Consider the following 21,271-nt stretch of genomic DNA (forward strand, 5'->3'; position numbering starts at 1 on the left):
GCGCTCTGTGGGACCCAGGTACTCACTGTGGTTGGGAGAGGGACTGGGGCAGCGTGCAAAGGCCCTGGGGTGGGCCCTGGGGGTGAGTCCCAGATGAGTTGTTGGGGAGGCCCTGGCTCCTGGGCTGTTGGGGGGCCAGTGCTGATGGTGTCAGAGGTCTCCACCTCCCGTGGGAACAGAGGCAGTGGCTCAGAGGAAGGGCCGGACATCAGGTGTCCATTTGGAGGTGGACCTGACATAGCATGGTACAGAATGTGGCACCTGAGGTCTGCCCAGCTGCTGTTGGCTCCTGTGCTGCTTCCTCCCTACTGCACCTGCGTGCTGGGTGAGCCATCCTGTGCCCAGCTTCCTCTCTGGGCGAGACTGAGGCAGGAAGGCTCCTGGGCAGGGCTGGACACCGCCTCTCCTGGTCGCCTGTGTCTCTGGGAGCTGCCAGCATGGGAACGAGTGCCATTGCTGTGCTGCCATCCGTTCTTTTGACTCTTTCATCGGAATGCTTGGGTTTGGTTGACACAGCACTTCACCTCTACCTGGGCATGGCTCAGGACCCAGGCCCAGAGGGACACAGGGACATCCTGGGCTCCGCATGGCTTGGAGCCCATGGGATGGAGGTTAAGGCAGGTCAGGGCTGCGGGATAAGAAGTGCAGCTTGAGGAGGGGAGGGTGCCTAGACTTGACAAGTGTCGTGTCTTTTTTTTTTTTTTTTTTTTAATGTATTTAGGACAGGGTCTACAGGATCTCACTATGTAGATCAGACTTGTAGTGATCCTCTTGTTTTCAGCCTCCCAAGCTCTGCGATTACAGGTGCATACCACCATGCCCAGTTGCAATCTCCTGTCTCAGTGCACCTTGGGGGCAGCCCCCCACCCACCCCCCAGGCCAGCACGGCAGGCCTGGAATCCGGCCCTTAAGTGTCGCATCTTTAACACTGATGTTGGCAAAGAGGTGATCTGGGGTCTTCTGGATCTAAAATTTCTTTTCTCGGGCTGGGGAAATAGCTCAGCAGCATAAGTGCTTGCCTGACAAGTGCAAGGTCTGAGGGTGGAACCCCAGGGCATCACACAGGCTAGGCCAGTGCTCTGCCGAAGCACCACTCCCAGCCAGTTTTATTATTTTGTTTTTTTGAGACAGATCTCACTATGTAGTTCAGGCTGGCCTTAAATTCTATGTACTCGAACTTGTGGGGATCCTGCCTCAGCCTCCCAAGTGCTAGGATTACAGGTGCATGCCACCACACTTGGCCTTTTTTTTTTGACACAGGTCTTGTTAAGCTGCCCAGGCCATCCCCCAGTTCACAGTCCTACACCAGCCACCCAGCTAACCGGTTGATAGTTCTGCACTCCCTGCCTGGCTCACCTATGCCTCTTTAAGGTCTGTGAAGCTCTTGGCCAGCTAGTTGTAGTAGCCTCTGAGGCTGGTGCACCCGTGGCTGCAGTTCTGAGGTGGAGCACTGGGCAGGCTGGGGCGAGGGGAGAGGGCCCTCAAGCTGTTCTGATGTTGCATCCCTTTATCGGCGAGCACACACGAGGTCAACAAAGTAAGGACAGTGATCACGTAGGCTCCTGTCACCCAGAGCTCAGTTGTTGAGCGTGGTAGTCTGCCCATAGCGCCCCAGCATATGAACTTGCCCCTTACTGCTTTTTTGTAAACTTTTAATTTTCCATGGAATGCGGAATCCCTGTCAGTCACAGAAATAGTCCAGGGAGCGGGGAGGAAGCCGGGGAGGGGGAGTGAAAGGATCGCATTGTGCTGGGTTTGAGTGCACTGTGCTGGGTAAAAGCACCGCCTCCCGCGATGATGTGATCAGTGCGCATGACGTGATCAGTGCGCATGACGTGATCAGTGCGCATGATGTGATCAGTGCGCATGATGTGATCAGTGCGCACTGCGGACGCAACTAATGATGCACAGGATAAAAGGAATTGGAGAAGTTGTGCTACTCTTACCCCTGTTTTACCTTTTTGAGGGGGTTACCGAGGATGGAATCCAGGGCCTTTGCACTGAGCTCCAGCCCCAACCCTGTTTGGCCTTTTGGGACAGGATCTTGCTGAGCCTCTAAGCTGTTTAGGCTGGTTTTGAACTGGTGAACTTCCTGCCTCAGCTTCCTAGAGTGCCTTGCACAATGTCTCTGTATTACATAACCAGGGCAAGGATCTGATCCAGGCCCTGAGGGCGACACAGCATGCCGCAGCCCTTGCACTTGGCCAGTGTGGCATGCACTTGTGAGCTGTGTGTAACTGCACTCACTCCAAAAGCAGAACTGGTGGCACCAGGGACTCCCCTCCCCCGCCCCAGGAGGATGTTCTGTAAGTGAAGTGTGAACCTTGGATTATTATTTTTTTTTCACTTTTGTCCACCCAGGTTTTCACAGCTGTGGTTCAGGCTTGGTTGTGGTCCATGCCAGCTGTCTGCTGTTATCTCCACATTTCTGCAGGGGTAGGCTCAGAGGCAGCGCATTCCTGTGTTACCTCTGTCTGCTTGCTGCAGCCTCTTCCACTCCCTGGTGGGCTGCTGTGTGCTGCCCACTTGGAGGTCTTCCGGGTCTCAGGTCTACTAGGGATGTGCTTCCTGAAGGCCACCATGGCTGTGGGCTCGGGCTGCCTGCAGGGCCTTGTGAATGGCAGCTGCTGTGCTGCTCCATGGGAGCCTGGAAGTGCGGCCTGAGAACCAAGGGCTGGCCGGCCGGCCCAGGCGCAGAGCCAGCCGGTGCTGCTGTAATTCTCTGGCTTAAAAGAGAAGAGTTTTATTAAGTGGAGCGTTTGTGCCACTCAGTCACCTTTTAGAGGGACAGTGGAGTGTTTATGAGTGCAGTTTGCAAGCCGAGTGGTGGCTAGCACCGCTGTCAGTGCCTCCAGAAGCAACTGTAGCCCCTGATGCTCACAGATCGTACTGTGCATATGTGTGTGTTGTCCTGGAGATGGGACTCAGGGCCTTCACAACTGAGCCACATCCTCAGCCCTTTCTTTAGTTTTTATTTTGAGATAGAACCTCGTTAAGTTGCTTAGGCTGGGCTTGAACTTGTGATCCTCATGCCCCAGCCTCCTAAAGTGCTGGGGATGACAGACTGCACCTCATGCTGATTTACTAGTTTTAATTTGTTTCTAGGGATTCATCTACTCCTGATGGTTATTAATTTTTGGTACCGGAAATTGAACTCACGACCTCAAACTTGCCAAACAGATGCTGTGCTGTTGAGTGATATATCCCTAGCCCTTATTCTGGATATTTACAGTCACATTGCAAGAAGGTGTCAGTCTGCAGCAAAGTGTGCATGTGACAGCTAAGTTACAGTGGCACTGAGGAATTCCTGTTGCACACAGTATTTCTGTATTGTTCACATTGTGGTGTTTTGGCATGTGGCTCAGCTCACTGCCCTGGTGCAGTGGCCCGCACACATCACGCAGCATAGGACCGTGCCCCACAGAGCCTGGGGGGAGGAGGCCACGCCACCTGATTTTGCAGTGTGTGCTGTGGCGGTCACACAGTGCCCTGTGCCTAGGTGGCACGTGACTTGGTTGAACCCCATGGTGTTGTCTTTCGCAACTCACGTCTTTCACCAAGCACTGTGCTCAAGGTCTGTTCTGCAGTGTGCCAGGGCCTTGTTCCTATTCAGGGCTGAGGAATATCCCAGGGCCGGATTTGCCACACTGTGCGTCCATCCATTCTTCCAATGGTGGATGCTTCTTGGCTCTTGTGAGTGGTGTGGCTGTAAGGTGCATGGACGTGGACATGTGCCTTCATTAGTTGTGGGAAGACAGGGGGAATTCTGGATCCAACAGCAGCCCCGAGGTTGATACTTGAGGAGCCACCAGACTGATTTCTCAAGTGACTACACAAGTTTATAATCCCTCAGCCAGATGGGAGAGCCTCCCACCCTTTAAGTTGAGACAAGGTCTCACTTTGTTCATGCTGGCCTTGAACTCTCTCTGTAGCTCAGGTTGGCCTCACACTTGTGGTGATCCTCCTGCCTCAGCCTCCCGAGTGCGGGGATGGCAGATGTGCACCCCTGCCTTGTGGGGGCTTCATAGCTAGTTTCTTTGATGGGGGTCTCTTTCCTGGTTGACCTTCGAGGGGTTCTCCTAGCTGGTCTCCTGGGGCTGCCTGGGGAGCCGTGGCTGACTCCCTCCCTGCTGTGAGACTCCTACACCCAAGGCAGCAGCTGGGCGCCCTGATCGCACCCACCGCGCTGCTGCAGGGCTCTTTGCGCCTTTTTCACTCTGCGTGTTTTCTCAGGTCCTGGCTCATCTGCAGTGTTATTTTGGATGTGTTGTCACAGACAAGGTTTTCAGGCTCACTACCTGTATTCTCCCTTCTTTTAAGGCCTGTGGCTTTGTGACCTATTTAGCAGTCCTGCCCTCCCCCCCACTGGCCCTTCTCTGTCCCTGTGCTGAGGGGGGCTTATAAAGACCACACTCCAAAAGCTATGAGCTGTGTCCAGTTCTGGGGCCCATGGATGTGGTGACTGAGCCCCAATCCTCTACTGTCCCTAGCCTGAGCTACAGTGCTGGCGTTGGGGGACCCCCCTGGCTCAGGGTCCTGGGTCACAGGGGAGGGGTCCCTCAGCCAGTCAGTCTGCATCTCTCAAGGCTGAAGACCCAGTGGGGCTTCCACACCAAGAGTAGAGGGCACATTTGCAGATAAGCGCACAGATGATTTTGCTAATGATTATAGTTTTAAGCAGTTAATTATGGGACATCAAAGGCCTATAAACATGTAGAAAGGCTGGCTGTGCCCAAGGTTGCCTCTGGTGTGCCCTGAGGATGCCAGGCCCCCTCCGCAGCCCAGCTGTTGCCCTGCCCCTTAGTGTCGAGGGAGGTGCAGGTGGCCCTGGGCTCTGTTGTCCCTCACCAATGGGATGAGTGGGGGCGCCTGGGTCCCCACTGGTTTCTCTGGTTCCACACTCAAGCTTTGCTTTCTGTCTTGTGATTTTTTTGGATATAACTTTATTATTATTTTTTTAAATTTTTATTTATTTGTGTGTGTGTGTGTGTGTGTGTGTGTGTGGCCAGCTCAGCCCACCAGGGGGCGGGCTGGCTGGCATGTGGTGCTGGGGGATTGAACCGCGGTCCCTGTGCTTTGCTAAACTTGTTCTAAGTAGGTGCTTTAGACCACTGAGCCATCTCACCAGCCCCTGGATATAACTTTAGATTAATCAAAAAGTCGCAAGAGTAATAGAATTCACAGTACCACTCGCCAGCCTACTGCTTTTCTGCCTTCTCTCTGCACTTACAAACTGCTGAGGCTTCTGCTGCTGAAGGTATTGGGTCGTGTTTCTTAGGAGCGGGGTTCTCCTAGTGCATTGTCAACTCAGGAAATTGACACAGATATGGGGCTAACACTTCTATTATAGACAACAAGTCATTTAGAAATATTATAGTCAGACAAGGCTCGGCCAGTGCAGGAGACAGCTGTGGCTGGAGGTGCAGTCATTGAAGGCCAGGCTTCAAGAAAAGCAGGCCCCTGCAACTGCATAACTTTCCCTAGGGACCTAAGTCTCCTTAGCCCCTCCTTCCAGGAGAGCCCTTGCCCGCTCCCTGTAGGCAGCATGTACTCCCAGCCTTGTTTGGTTTTTTTGAATTTTCAGATCACTAAATCACTAAATTGCCCAGGTAGGCTGGGCTCAAATCCGCAGTCCTCCTGCCTCAGCCTAGGATCGCAGGCATCCACCATCATTCCCCGCTCCCGCTTTTGTTGTTGCTCCTGTGCTTACCTAAGAAATGCATCACACAGGGCTGGGGTTTTGCTGAATGAGGGCACCTCTACCTAGTGGGCCTGGCAGGGCAAATAGCTTATGTAGAACTCAGCATCTTTACCCCCTTGAGGCAGGTCAGTTACTGAGCATATGGGGCAGGGGAACTTACTTTCCCATGTGATCCCCACTTAATCCATATTACCTATGTGACTAGTAATCTTCCCACTGGTTGGCCATAATGTTGTCTCACCCTTGTATCAACTCAGTGACTTTTCCATCAGATCAGTGTTACGTTACCTGAGCAATTATATTTGTAATCTTACTGCTGCGGACCCTCCAGTTATGACTGGCCTAATGTCCGAACACCCTGGGTTGTGACTGGAAATTTAGTTTTAACTTACAACGAAAGTCTTGAATTATGACCCAAAGACTTGTGCTTCCAGATAGTCTCAGATACATATTTAGTTCAGATAGAGTTCTGGAAGGAACATTATGACTTCCTTTCCTGTATGAGAAATCCTCGGCCAATGTCTAAGGACCCCCAAGATCCTCCTGTGGGCAGGAGAGAGACTTTGAAGGCTGCGTAGAGGAGTAAGCCTTCAGTCGACAACTTGAGTTACAGCCGGCCCTCAGGAACAAGTAGACTTCCTGTCAAAAGTCCACTGCACTTTACGATACTTTTGTCTACCTGACGCCTGCCTGACCTCGTGGATTTGCTCAGTAAAACTCCCTCAAGAAGTAGGATCCCCAGGCCACCCACTCAGGACCCCTTTCTGTCCCTCTTAAGACAACAGCTTGCTTTCTCTCAACAAATACTTCCTACTCTTAACCCTTGATGTTCCTAGAATTCGTTCTTCAATTTTAAAGAACACAGACTTTGGCTCATCAGACATCTGGCAGGCTTGCAGGCTGTGAGTTATTGATGTCCCCTTTATATTATTTGGGCCATTTCGAAGCCCTGTTTCTTCTCCATGTCGTAAGCTCCTCCTTCACAGCAGCACCTGCAGACACCAGCATAGGACCCAGGTCACAGTTGTCTAGAGCTGCCTGCCTGCCTGTTCCTTTCCTTTCATGCTGGGAGTTGAACCCGAGGCCTTAGTACTTGCTGAGCTACATTCTAGGTTATTTTTCAGTTTGAGACAGGGTCTTGCTAAGACGCAAACTTGCCTCAGCTTCCCAGAGTGCTGACCTAACAGGCGTATTTTACCCTGCCTGGCTCTGGGTGTTTCTTTCCATCTGGGACAGCTTGGGAGCCTGTCCCTGGATTTCATGACTCTGAGGTTTTGTTCCATAGCATCCCCTAGCTGTGCTGCTTGCTGTTTCCCTGACCACACTTGGTAGGAAAGTCGACTGCTGTGTCCTCCCGGGTTGCCTAGATGAGCTTGTTTCTGGTAATGTCAGCTCCCACCCTTTGGTCCAGGCAGTGCCTGACCATGCGGCCCTTGTTATCCCCAGGGAGGAGTGCTGCAGGTCCCTGCTGTACTCTGACCCTTCCCGACTTCCTGCACACCCTCTACTTGTCTGCACTCTCCATCCCTTTGGCGGGTCCTGGGACTAACCACTCCTCCAAAGGGGCCCTGTGCCATTTGCCAGTGCCTTGTTTGTTTGTTTTGAGACAGGGTCTTACTGTGTCTTCACCCTGGCCTTCAACTCACTGTGTAGCCCAAACTGGCCTTGAGCTCCCCGCTGTCCTCTTGCCTCAGCTTCTAGGGCATGTGTCACCATACCTGGCATGGTGAATGCCATTTAAAGACCATAGACAGGAGGCAGGGTGTTCACTATAGCCCCAGAGGTCCACGCTTCTGGGCCTCTCTGGATGGAACTGGAGGATAGATGTGTGCAGGTACACTTGTGCATGCACACGCACACACACGCTCACGTATGCTCACTTAGTGTGGCTGTGTATGCATGTACGTGTACATCAGTGTTTCTTCATCTCTCTACTTGTATATCACACACAGACATCCATCCATTTCTACATCTAGCTGTCCATTTAGCTGTCTGCCTGTCTGGCTTGCCACTTATCTCTATTCTCATCCATACACCCAGCCACTCCCACCCCTGTCTGCTTACCCAGCTACCCATCCACCCATTATGTATGCATGCACCCATCCAGCAGCCCGTCCATCTGCTCATGCACCCCTACCCATCCATCACCTACCCAGCCACACCCACCTGTCCTCCTTTGCCCCTGCCTGTCTGCCACCTGCCAGTGTCCTTGGGTGCATAGTGAAAGCCTTGTTCCAGTCCCACCCTTGGGGGCCCTTGCTGTGCCCCCTTCGCTGCAGGTGGGAGCCCCCATCTGGGTTGTTGGTGTTGCAGAGACATGTGGGATTTGTGGGTCCCTGGGTTGGCTCTTCATTTTCAGCCCCTCTTGGCTGTGCTGAATTTTTCCCTTGATGTCAGGTGTGGGTGTTTGCTCCTGTCTGTTGGGGCACCCCCAACAACTCATTGATTTCCTGTATTTATTTGCTATTGATCTGTTGATGAGTTTAGAGTGTGGTGCCCAGGCGCGGCTCTAGTCAGGGTCCCTGGCCAGCAGAGCCGCCAGTCTTGCTTACCTAAATCCTGCAGTAACCAGACCTGCCGGTCTCTGCCTCAGGACCCTGCCAGCTTCAAGGAGCAGAGTGTCCAGGACACCTGCTCCTCATGTGAGGGAGACGCAGGGCTCTGTGCAGTGCTGTCTTCACCCTGTGTGTCCCAAGAGCTGCACTGGCAGGGTGTTGATCCTCCTGGCCTGCTGACAGCCCCAAGTGCTGGGTTCTCTCCAGCAGGGCAGTTTTATTTTTTTTTTAATTTTTTTTTTATTTTATTTTAACATTTAGTGTGTGTGTGTGTGTGTCTGTGTGTGTGTGTGTGTGGCCAGCTCAGCCCACCAGGGGGCGCGGCTGGCTGGCATGTGGTGCTGGGGGATTGAACCACGGTCCCTGTGCTTTGCCAAGCTTGTTCCAAGTAGATGCCTTAGACCACTGAGCCATCTCTCCAGCCCCAGGGCAGTTTTATTGCTTCTGCCCATGGCGAGGCCACACTGCACTGGGGTTGGTATGTAGGTTTTCACCTCAAGGAAGTGCTTCTGGAAGTGCATCTGCAGTGCAGGTTTCTACCAGCCAGCATGATTTTGGGGTCCAGAGAAGCGCTGTGCTTCCAGACCCCTGCCTGGGCTCAACGGGCCCCTGTGCTTCCCTGCAATGCCAGCCAAAGTCATGCCCAGGCCTGGGAGTGTGCAGGAAGGGGGCCCTCTGCAGGTGGGATGGTGTTGTGGGGAGTGAGTGGGCTGAGCACCTGGTTGTGACCAAAGCCAGTGAACAAGCCATCCTGTGACCCTGCACTGGTGTCTGTGTCTGCCTCATGCCCACTTTCTGTGGGACTCTGACCTCCCCGGGATCTTACAGCTTTCTGTGGGGGGGGGGTTGTGCTTGGGTGATGTGCTTGCAGGTGTTATCCTTAGTCACTCAGGGGACATTGGGCTCTGTTGGTGTTTTTTGCCTACAAGATGATCTTTCCCCTCCTCCCTTCCTCCCCTTCTCCCTCCTCCCTCCCTGCCTTCCTTGCTTTCCAGTACAGTCCTATGGATGGCTGTTCCTTTCCTCACCTCTGGCTGTGACACCCTTCATGTCCCAGGCTCTTTCCATTGCTGTAACAGCCCCTGCACCTGGGCTGATGTGCAGAGAGCGGAGGGTCCTGGGTCCTCGTGCTGTGCAGTGGTGTGGGGAGGACATCCATGGCCCACAGAGCCTGCACCGGCTGGGGTTCTCCTCACCTACGACCAAGACACCTGGGCCTTGCCCTTGACCTCCCAGTCCCTGTCCCATCTCCCCAAATCCCTTCGCACACTCCACCCACACAGGAATTCTGGGCCACGAGGCAGGGGCGTCCTGGGCTTCCTTCTGGAGCTCAGAGCCTCTTTCCTCGCCCGTATCTCTTGAGCCCTAGGCATTGGGTTTGTTCTGGGAGCCTCCTGGGTCAGGACCTGCCTCTTTCCACTGCGCCACTTCCTGTCCAGCAGTATGGAGGGACGAGGCTGTCCTTCCCATGGTGCTTAGCAGTGCCATCTGGTTACACACACAGGCTCTGAGGGTGCTGGGCTCCAATTCCAGACGTCCCCCTCCTGCCGATGCCTGTCCCCAGGGTCCACTGTTCTCCCTAAAGGGCTCTGTATGACTCTGCTGTGCCCTTGTGGGTTTCCTGTGGGCTGCAGCATATGCGCGCTTCTTCTGAGTGTCCCAGCAGAGGCAGTTTGTGTGGGAAGGGGCACTAGGTATGTTCTCAGGGCGAAGCACAGAGTAGGGGACAGGTGACTTTGAGGGGTCTAGAGGGCCAGTCTATCTATTCGAGGCTAGCCTCTTCCTATCCATGTATCCTGCTGCTCCCAAAGCCTGGCCCAGCTTTGCCTTGGTGCCTCCTCTGATGCCTGTGGTCCAGGCCCACTTGGTCCCTCTGCTCTCGTGACTTGCGTCTTTGCCCTGCCTCACAGCACCTACCCTGGAGCATGGCCATCTCACTGCCCACTGCATGTCTTGTGCCACCAGCTTTGCCCTCTGGTTGACTTAGGAGGTGACAGTGCTGACTCCCATAGCCTCAGGGATGTGCCTGGTGTGGCAGGCATTTCCGGAATGGTGACCCACACAAAGCAAGAACAGCTGGCCACTTCCTGCAAGCCAAGTCACAGGATGCAGGCTGGAACTAGGACCTGGGTGGGGACAGCCTGGGAGGCGGAGCCATGGGGAGGACCGTGAAGCAACCCCCCCCCCACCATCATTAGGAGTGTGACAGCTGCATGGCTTTCCTTGGTCACCTTGTCCTCTGGTATAGGGCTTTGCTGAGGCCTGGCACCCTGGGGGCCCTCTTCTCCCATCCGACCCCCATAGCTATCCAGGTAGAGGGGCTCAGGAGTGGGCTCCCTTCGGAGGCCAGGGGTTTGGCCTCTTTCCTGTTCCTTTATGCCATTGCTGACTTTGGTGTCCTTTCTTTTTTTGTGTGGAATCGGGGATTGAACTCAGGCCCTTGTGCTTGCCAGGGGAGCACTTATTCCACTGAGCCATCTCCCAGCCCTTGGTGTCCTTTCACATGCTTGTTGGCCACTCGCCTGTCTGATCCTGAGTCTGTGATTTCCTTTAGCTCCTGAGCGATGAGAACTCTTATCTATTCTGGATTCTAGTCCTTTACCAGTCACCTTCTGCTTCCTGGGCTGTTTCCATCTTTTTTCTCTTGTTTGCTTCAGTCTTAGGGATGGAGCCCAGGGCATTTTCACTGAGCCACATCCCAGCCCTTTCTATTTTAAGCTGAAGTCTCTAAGTTGCAAAGTTGCCCAGGCTGGGCTTGAACTTATGATCCTTCTGTCACACGCTTCCAGAGTGCTGGAGTGACAAGACTGAGGCATAGTGCCCAGCTTGCTCTGAGGCACTAGCCAGCTCATGGCATTGATTTTGTTGTGAGAGCCCTCCCCTGGGGCTTCCTCCTGTGTCCCTTCTGCATGCCCCACTGTCTCCTGCGCCCAGTGCCTGGGCTCCTCTGTGTGTCCTCTGCCCCAGCCTTGACCTGGCTCCTGGTGGTAGAGATGGCACTTAGACACCCTAATCCAGAGACTGTGCTGCTGTAGGTGTCACAGCTCCAGGGCCTGTCCCCAGCACCTGTGTGACCATGCCTGTGGCATGAGGGCATAGGACCTTCTTGGAGCTGCTGTGCTCTTGCACACAGGGTGGTGCCGTGTTGGGGTCTTGTCTCTTCCCAGGCTTTGGGTGGCCTCCCCACCCTGCACGAAGCACATGCATCCCCTGTTGGAGGGATCATTATTCTTGTGAGCCAGGGTGTGGGTGGGGTCAGGAAACAGTGTCCCTTCTGAAGGTGACTTCTGGCTGTGGCCCAGGAGGAACGGTAGGGATAGGCCTCTGGGTAGTGACTGTGCAGGTGGGGACCTTTCCCAGGTGACTGTCCTGGAACCAGCCACACCCAGCCCCTTCCTGGGGTCAGACCTGGCAGTCCCAGGCCAGCAGTACTTCTGCTCCCTCGAGATGGGTTGAGGGCCCAGGGTCCCTAGATGCCCCCTGCAAGTAGCAGTGCCTGCGCCGCTGTGCAGTTGCAGAGCTAGACCCTTGCCTGTCCCTGGCCACTCGCTGTCCTCATGTGGAGGAGCAAGGGGAGCAAGGTGTGGGCACAAACCTGGCATCTGCTCATGTCACACTGCCACTCGGGGTGTCTGGGTTGTGCCCTGAAGGGAGGCTCTGGAGGGTGACCCTGACTCTCATGCCAGCTTATTCACAGTGCCCCAGATTTGGTCAGCAGACTGGCTGGGCACAGGACGTGGCCTTCTCTATTGCTCCGCCCCTGATCGAGCAGGCTTATGTGAGGAGCAGTCTCAGGTGCTTGGAGACGCAGGCACAGGACAGCCGTCCACACTGCTTGCCCTGTTTCCTGTGTGCATTGCTCACCTTCCCGTGGTGCCTCTGCAGCTCAGGACTGACGGTGATTCACCAGAATCTGTGCTTTATTCCTATTTCCTGTTTATCTCTTGAATCCTACTCTGTCCCAGCCCCATCCTGTATCTCATAGAACACAGTTGTCACCTCTCTGCAGGTTCCTCTGAGCTGGGATATTCTCAGGCTTACCATGCTTTTGAAAACTTGGTAGGTTTGTTTATTTATTTATTTATTTATTTATTTATTTATTTATTTATTTATTTATTTTAGTGGTACTATATCCTGGGGATTGAACCTGGATACTTTGCCCTGAGCTGCATCCCTACCCCATTTAAAAATTTTATTTATTTCTTTAGAGACACAGTTTCACTAAATTGCTAACTTGGGATTCTCCTGCCTTAGCCTCCCAGAGTACTGGGATGCAGGCCTGGGCTGCTGTGCCTGGCTCACCTAGACAGGTTTGTTTGTTTATATTTTTGTACTGGGGGTGTAACCCAGGGTCCACCCGGGGTCTTTATGCTAAGCAACCTTTTTAGTCATTTTTTGTTTTGAGTCAGTATCTCACTGAGTTGACCAAGCTGGCCTTAAATTTTTGACCTTCCTGCCTCAGCCTTTTTAGTATCTGAGGCTAGTGTGTGTTGCCAAACTAGGCAGTTCTTAGTCTCATCTGCAGATTTCCCATGGAAGAGGACAGAGCCACAGGTCCTGGGGGCAGGGTGGAGACTCCTGGGCCAAGTCACTTATGTCAAGGGATTTCAGGGCACTCATGGCCCAGACTTCAGTGTGGGCTGTGTCTGGTGCTGGCTGGGCTGTGGTGCAGAACAGCTTCGCACTGCATGGTGGGAGGGCACAAGGCACCCTCTGTGAGGTGCTGGGCAGTCACCCCAGTCCTGAGGAAGAAGGTGCAGGCCGTGCTCCTATTCCATCTCCAACTAGGAGTGTTGCCTTTTAAAAAACACTGAAATGAAAGGGGTGGGCCCTGCCCAACAATTTTGAAAAACCCAGATTAAAATAAGAAAACAACAAAGGATATTGCATGTTCTAAAGGTGTTTGTCAAATTCATGTAATCCCAACCCTCCTGTGAAGCTGGGCAAGGTGGTTCAGGATGAATCCCAGCTCTCTGGGAAGGTGAGGCAGGAGGATCCCAAGTTTGAGGCAACTTAGTGAGATCCCATCTCAGAAATAAAGAAGAAAAGCAAAGGCTCATGTAGCTGGCACACACCCCTGCTAGGAGTGTCGCTGAGGAAGTTGGAACGTGCCAGAGTCTGACGGTGGCTTCATTTGTACTTTGTAGGAGCCACTGCTGTGGGAGGAGCCACTGCTGCAGGAGGAGCCGGCGGAAATCCCAGCCAGTTACTGCAGCGCCCGTCGCCCAGCAGCCTCTGCCCCCGGAACACACCTGGCACTGGGAGGTGAGTGCCGCGCCGGCCCTGCACTCTGGGAGAGGTGCTCGCGTTGCCCTAACTCCTGGGGGGGCTCTGCACATGGGTGTTCCAGGCACAGGGGTTTCTTTTAGAGATTGTTCCATGATATCTTGGGAGCGAGGCAATGTGCTGGCCCCTGGCATCCAGATTCCTGTCTTCCTTGTGATGGTCCCGGGACTCTCTGCATCCTGCAGACCTCAGGGGGGAATAGGGGTGTGAAGACACATGGGCATGCACATCTGTATCCTGAGCACTGGGCCTGTGGGGTCACCACATTCTCAGGCTTGCAGGGCACATTCACCTTGGCAGGAAGCAGGACAGGACAGTGGGTGGGCGCTAATGGTGTAAGGCTGTTTTGGAGATGCCTTTTTAAGAAAAACTACATATTTTTGGAATGATGTGTCCGGGTTTCTTGGGTTTGTTTTGGTTTTTTGGTATTAGGAATTGAACTCAGGGACCTCACGCTTGCCAGGTAGGCCGGACACCGATGAGCTATACCCTGTCAAGTTTTTGACTTATTTTTGGGTTTTTTTTTGCAGTGCTGGGGATGGAGCTGAGGGCCTTCAAACTAAGCTCCATCCCCAATCTTTTCATTATTTTTTATTTGAGACAGGATTTTGCCAACTCACTAAGTTGCCCAGGTGGGGCTCACACTTGGAATCTTCCACATCAGCCTCCCAGCAGGTGGGGCCCTAGGCCTGCACCACCATTGCTGCTGCTGGACAGCATTAAGGTTCAACATTGGTGGAGTGTCTGCTCAGTCATCGTTTTCTAAGCATTGGGGGTTGAATCCAGGGACATGCTACCACTGAACTCCTCCATCCCCAGCCCTTTTGAGTTTTTATTTTGAGAAAGGGTCTCACTAAATTGCCCAGCCTGGGCTGGGACCTGTGGTGTCCTTCAGTGCTGGGCCAGAGCCAGTGATGCTGTCCTTGCAGCAGAGCACTCAGGTCCTGTCTGCCTAGCTTCTGTGGCTGCACGGCAGGGATGCAATCTGTAGGCCCGGGTTGGCCTGAGCCTGTCCTGCTCTATTGGTGAGAGCCACTTTCATAGCCACAGCCGTGGCCAGGCGGCCAGGCGTGGTTCTTCCTCTTGTCTCCACCAAGAAGCCAAGGGTAGAGCTATCTTATTGCTTGGTTTTGCTACTGGGAGGGAAACCAAGGCCTCACGTATGCTGGGTCCTGGCTCTGACTAACACTCCCTCAGTTTAGCACACAGATTTGAAACGGGTAGCCTCTGGCCAGGAACGGTGGCACATCTTGTCATCCACCTGCTTGGGAGGCTGAGGAGAAAAGATCGGATAGATGGGGCACTGACAACCTTGGAGGCACTCAGTGTCCTGGGGACAGTGTCCTGTGTCTGTTGTGGGGCCATCCTCAAGGACTGCTGTGGATGTGGGAAGCATGACTTCTCTTGAGATGGCCCTCACCTGGGTGGTGCCCGCCCTTCAGAGCACATCAGTTGGGCTCAAGTGTACACACGGATCTGCGTGACTATTGCCTCCATCTAGTTCTAGTTGGTTTTGTTGGTTCAAAGTAAGCCCCCTGTCTGTCCCATGAGCAGTCACCTGCCCCCTGCCAGCTCTGGATTTCCAAGTCCACTTCCCGTCTCTGGAGTCACCTGTCCTGGGCATTTCCTGTCCATGGAGCCCATGCTGTGTGTGCTCTATCTGGTGTGTCTCACTGAGTGGGGTGTCCTCAAGGTCGTCATAGCTGTGCTCCTGTCCTGGCTGAGTGGCAGCCCTTGTGCAGTGCGTCCCACTGAGTGTGTTCCCTCCTCTGCCCATGGTTGGGCTGGCTCCATGCCCCATTTTAGCTGCTCTTTCTACCTGGGGCTGGAGAATGGTGCTGGATGTGTCACCTGCTGTGGGGCTCCTGGTCCCATAGAGGCCACTCACTCACCCAGCAGCCAGAGGGCTGTCTTTACATTTGGTCTTTTTTTTTTTTTTTTTCAGAACTAGGGATTGAACTCAGGCCCTTGTGCTTGCCAGGGAAGCGCTTATTGTGCTGAGCCATCTCCCCGGCCCTGCATTTGGAAAAGTTCTTCAGAGCATTGTCTCTTTGCCCCTTCTCAGACTACTGAGTGTCACTCCTTGCTGGGATCCAGGTAGATCCAGCTAGGTTGCACCTGAGACAGGTGTTGCTTATGCTGTCCCTCTGGCTGCCACAGACTTATGGGATGGCTTAGTGGTGACTGTTTCTTCCTCCTGCAAGGAACCTCAGGCCTCTGTGCCACACAATGACCTGCACTCTTAGATCCTTGCTCTGCCTGTGCCCACCTGTTGGTCACCTGTCAGTTTGGCAGCAGATGCTCCCTGCGCTCCGGTGCTGGGGACAGGAACCTGCTGTGATGTCATTGGGTGATTTGGATACTTTTTTCTGCCCTCTTATGAAAAGGATGTTATTTTGTTTTGTTTTGTTTTTTAGTTCTTTTTTTTTTATCATTGGTACATTTTTTATTTATTTATTTATTTATTTTTAAACATTTATTTATTTATTTGTGTGTGTGTGTGTGTGTGTGTGTGTGTGTGTGTGGCCAGCTCAGCCCACCAGGGGGCGGGGCTGGCTGGCATGTGGTGCTGGGGGATCGAACCGTGGTCCTTGTGCTTTGGCCAAGCTTGTTCTAAGTAGGTGCTTTAGACCACTGAGCCATCTCACCAGCCCTTTTTAGTTCTTTTTTGAGACAGGGTCTCACTATGGAGTCCAGGCTGACCTTGAACTCATAGAATCCAGGCTACCCTTGAACTCAGAGTGGTCTTTCTGCCTCAGACCCTGAGTGCTGGGGTTACGGGTCTGTGCTACTATTTCCACGCAGGCTTTTTTAAGAAAGGGTCTTGCTGTGTAGCCCAGGCTGGTTTTGAACTCCCAGCAGTCCTCCTGCCTCAGCCTCCCGAGTGCTAGGATTAATTGGCCATGTGCCACCATGCCTGGCACCCCTGTGGCTTTTGTTAAAAAATAAAAGGTGAAATGAGGGTGCTAAAAAAAAAAAAAAGAAAAAGAAATGAGGGTGCTGAGAATGGACCAGGACCCTGAGGCCTGTGTCTCTTTGGCCTCCCCTGCGGGGCCCAGTGGACCACACATGGCATCCTCAGTAAGCCAGGCTGCCTGGCACTTCTGGGGCCCAGTGACCCTGGCATCTCTGCTCCCCTGGGCTCTCACCTGGTGCTGCTATTGGAATGGGCACCAGTGTGGAGTTGGCCAGGTGCAAGGTGGCACTAGGGGCCAGGCTTATTGGCCCAGGGAGTCACAGAGTTAGCATCCTTGGTCAGATTGTAGAGCCCTGTGGAACAGGATGGACTTTGGCCCCAGACCTTCTCCCATTTCGAGGCCTGGGGCAGGCTTCTGGCCACTGTGCCACTATGTAGCCTTCTGTCTGAGGCAAGCTGTAGAGGGCTTCTCCAGCCACCTCTGCAGGGGCTGGGCCCAGAGGCTGGGAAAAATTTGTCAGTGGCTTGTGTGTGCGGGTGGCAGGGACTCACTGAGACAAGTATAGGGTGTTCCTGAACGGCCACACCTCCTGGGACAGGAACTCTGGGTGGGTGGTACCCCCAGAGGGTGTGTTGCAGTTGGTATTCACAGCACTACTGATTTTCAAGACTGCTACCCACCCCTCTCTGTCATGACACTGAGGTTTCTGTTGAAGCTTCCTCATGGAGATTTGTCCTGGTCTCTGCGATACCTGCATCGTTGGAGCCCAAAACCCCTGGACCATGGTCCTGACCAGCCAGCAGCCCAGGCCAGCTCTGATGGCAGAGGCCAGGTCTGCATGCTGGCTCCTCAGCCCAGAGGCAGCACTTGACCCCAGGGGCTGTCGCCTGGCTGTCTTTCACTGCATACTTTTCATTGCTCTTGAAGTCCTGCCTGGAGACTTGGTCCAGGCTGGGGTTTAGGTGGCGAGAACCCACTGATCCTGGGTTCTGTGAGCAGGTGTTCGGGAGAAGGACAAGATAGGACAGTGCTGGCTATGGCAGTGCCAGTACAGGGGCCTGACTGTCTCTGTCTTGGTCTCCTGCCAAATGGCATTCAAGATTCCAGGGTGAGGAGCCACTTTGCAGGACAATAGCCAGTGGTTATGTGCACGTGGGCAGTGATCAGGACCCCAGGAGTGCTGCCGAGCCGGGAGGAGCAGGTGCTCTCTTAGCCTTGCCTGACTGTTGCCTCTGCCACTTGTCTTGGACTGTGTTGGGTGGAGGAGGAGCTGGGGGTACGGCCTGTGGGATGCCCACTGTAGGGCCTGCACAGCATTCGCATGGGGGGGCCTCAGGCCGGCCCAAGGTGTGTGTAAAACCCTAGAGAACAGTGGTTGTTGTCGTTTTTTAACATTTTTTTCAAGTACCCCAAGCTCTGAGATGTGGGTCATGGACCACTCAGTTATGCATTTGAAGCATGCAGTCCTGTGGTTTTTAAGTATAGAAATGACCACTCTGAGGAGGAGAATGGAAAAGGACATTTTCTTTCTGCAGAGGGCTGTGGCTCAGGGTAAGCACCTGCCAAGTGTGTGCAAGGCCCTGCTCATCCCCAGCCCTGCAAAAATAAAACAAGAGAAAAGAAAGACCCTGGGAGAAGAGGCTGGCAGAGTGCCCGCTGCCCATGCTGCCATTGCCCTGGATCCTGGTGACGCCTCAGCGTCAGACCACAGTGTGTCCCAGCAGCCCACACCCAGGGCTGCAGGACACTTGTGTGTCCCAGGCGTGTGCCATACCCTTGTGTCATCTCCATGGCCCCAGACTGCTGGTTCTTAGAGCTCTGGCCAGGCACTCTCCTGGTCACGTCAGGGAGGATTTGTGTCTGGTTTTGATCAGCTTCTGGAAGCCACTGAGTTCCCTGGCTGGTGGCCCTGTCACTGCAGCCTTTGCTCCCCTCCTCCAGGCTCCTTCTGACCCTGGCTTCCCTCTCACAGCGATGCTCGGCACCATGATATCTGGGGCAGCTTTTTTCTGTGCTCTCACTGGGGATGTGGGGAGGGACCCCGGCCTAGATATATGGGCGTGTGCTTGCCTCTGCGATGCTCCTGCCTTGGTCTCCATTCCGAGTCCCAGCTGCAGGGTCTCCTGCCCCATAGGGAGCCAAGGACTAGGATGGTGCCATGCTGCAGGATGCTCCACAGGTTTGTTTTTTAATTTTTTTTTCTTTTTTTTTTTTTCAGTACTTTTCTGGGAATTAAACTCAGGACCTTGCATTTGCCAGGCAGGCATTGTGCCGCTGAGCTACATCCCTGGCCAGTACTGAGGGTTAAACCCAGGGTCTCTGCACTGAGCTTCATCTCCAGACCTTTTTACTTTTATTTTGAGACAGGTTCTCACTAAGTCACTAAATTGTCCACACTGAGGTTGAGCTTGGGATCCTCCTGCCTCAGCCTCCCAGAGTATAGGGATGATTGGCAGCACCATCATCACACCTGGTTGTCTCTACCATTTTCTTTTTCTTTTTTGGGGGGGCAGAATCAGAGATCGAACTCAGGCCCTTGCGCTTACCAGGCAAGTGCTTATTCTACTGAGCCATCTCCCTGACCATCTCTGCTGTTTTCATCCACCCTGCTGTTGCATGTCCTGTGCTTGGCCCCTGTGAATGAGGGCTGCCATGCTGATTAAACAGAGACCTGACCAAAGCCTGGTGTGGGGGAAGACCCTGAGTCCTTCCCCTCCCTTGGCACTGCCATTGGCCTCAATCCTCCCTTCGCCAGCCATTGTCCCTCACTGTCCCTTGTCTCAGGGTTTTTCTGCAGGGGCTGGAGCAGGATGAAAGCCCAGGGCCTCTTGGCCCCAGCTGCTGAGACTGACATGGGCAGGTAGTCATCGTGCCCATTGTGACCACAGGACCCTGAAGCTGTCTTCCATGGAAGCGGGATCTTACCACATGGACCAGGTCTCCTCATGCTAGTGTCTACCTGGCGGCCCCCAGGCAGCCCTGCCTGGCCCCTTCCTCAGCCTCGCTGACCTTGGCTTTGTCCCAGCATTATCCAGTTTCCCTCTGCCAGGACCCTCTGCCCTCCTCTTGTGAATGGGGCTTCCTCCCCAGCCTCACCCAACTGCTGCTGAGCCACCCTTCCTGGGCCTGCTTTGCCACCCTCCCTCCTGCCCTGAGATGGTGCCCATGTGGGGTCCCTTTTGGCTCTAGAACTGAACTCTGCCTGGTGCCCAGCCTGGAAGTCCTAGGGGTTTGGGAGTGGGAGAATTGGCTCTGGTGACCCCAGGTGCCCCAGGCTGGGCACAGCTTCCTGCCTTTGAAGTTGAGCATGTGGTGTAAAACCATCCAGGGCTGCTTGGCGAGACCTTGTCTTAAAACTCCGGGAAGAAAACTGAAGGGGACTGAGTGTATGTCAGGGTGCTGGTTCCAGGTAGGCGTGGAAGGAGATTAATACATCTGGAAAGCTATGTCCCACCTCTCCCCTTGTGGAGAGTTTGTTACATCTGGAGGTTCTGATCGGGGAGGCGGGCTGGGCGCAGGGCCTTGAGGCATACATGTGAGCTGTAGGCTGGCGCAGAAGTGAAGGGCGGCAGGGACAGTGCAGGTCAGCTCTGCCTGTGGGTACCTGTGCTCAGCCATGCATGGAGGAGCGCAGTGTTGAGTGAAGTCCTATGTGACCATGGCCCTTGTCACTCCCGTGTCGTTGGGCACCTGCCCTTTGCCACAGCTGCCCCCTTGTCCCCAAGATGCGTGTGGTCAGCACCGTTTGAGAAGAGCCCCCACTGACAGGAGCACAGGACTTGAGTCCACTCCTTCTGAACCACAGTCTCTCCTTTAAGGCCACCAGCAACTGTGGTGACCATGGGTGGCAGTCCCCATATTTCCTCCCAGAATGTCCTGCCTTATTCCCAGAATGGGGCCCAGTCCCTTCATGTGTCCCTTTCCCCTCCCCGTGAACATGGGTTTCCGTGTGTGCAAATTTTTGTTTCTCTTGAGCATATTCAATTCAAGCTGAACTGTTTGTCTGCAGTACTGTGCCATGTCACACCCCATTTGCAGGACAGACTCCTCTTCCTCCAGGTCCTCACCAACAATTGTCATTGTTCCTGTTTCTGATCCCAGCATCCTGGTGTGTATGAAGCTTTAGCTGCTTAAGACTTTTTTTTTTTTTTTTTTGGCTAGGGCTGGAATCTGGGCTTAGAGCACACCGCGTAAGCGTTCACCCTGGACTCCATCCCTGGCCCTTTTTGTCTTTCACTTTGGGACAGGTCTTGTGAGCTTGCTGACTTGCCCAGGCTCCCAGTCCTCCTGCCCCAGCCTCCTGAGCAGCTTGCCTGCTGTACCTGGCTTCCTGTGGCCCTGCTTCCCGACCCTGAGGGGTGCCAGGCATATTGTTGTGTGCCTGTGGCCGTCTGTGTCTGCTGGGAACTGGGCCTGTTCAAGACTTTTGCCAATTTTAAATTGGGCTGTTTTTCACCTTATTGTTTAGGGGCTCCACCTTTCCATCTGGAGCACATTACACTTTTGGGACCCTTCAAGGCCCCCTGCGGGGGACTTGGCAAGGCCCTGTGCTCCCATCTTTGGTAAAGTAAAGGTTAGGCTCCCAGGCAGGACTTCAGTCAAATTTTGGTATAAATTATATACATTTATGATCCCCCGCCCGGGGGACTAAGCTACCTCCCAGCCCTTTTATTTTTGATTTGAGGCTGGGAAGATCATTTCAAAGAGTACAAATAGGGCTGGTGAGATGGCTCAGTGGTCTAAAGCACCTACTGAGAACAAGCTTAGCAAAGCACAGGGACCGCGGTTCAATCCCCCAGCACCACATGCCA

General features: G+C 53.8%; 1 protein-coding gene across 2 annotated transcripts in view; it reads left to right on the forward strand.

Annotated features, from left to right (window-relative positions):
- Positions 1–13,421: 13,421 nt before the first annotated feature.
- Kdm4b (lysine demethylase 4B) overlaps positions 13,422–21,271 on the forward strand; it is an 81,475-nt gene continuing 73,625 nt past the window's right edge. For both annotated transcript variants that reach the window (XM_004632764.2, XM_023716810.1), the window contains exon 1: positions 13,422–13,521. The gene's annotated coding sequence lies outside the window, so the exon portion shown is untranslated. The remainder of the gene's footprint in view (positions 13,522–21,271) is intronic.

Source organism: Octodon degus, unplaced genomic scaffold (assembly GCF_000260255.1).
Source record: "Octodon degus isolate 3935 unplaced genomic scaffold, OctDeg1.0 scaffold00050, whole genome shotgun sequence".
NCBI classification, from domain to species: domain Eukaryota; kingdom Metazoa; phylum Chordata; class Mammalia; order Rodentia; family Octodontidae; genus Octodon; species Octodon degus.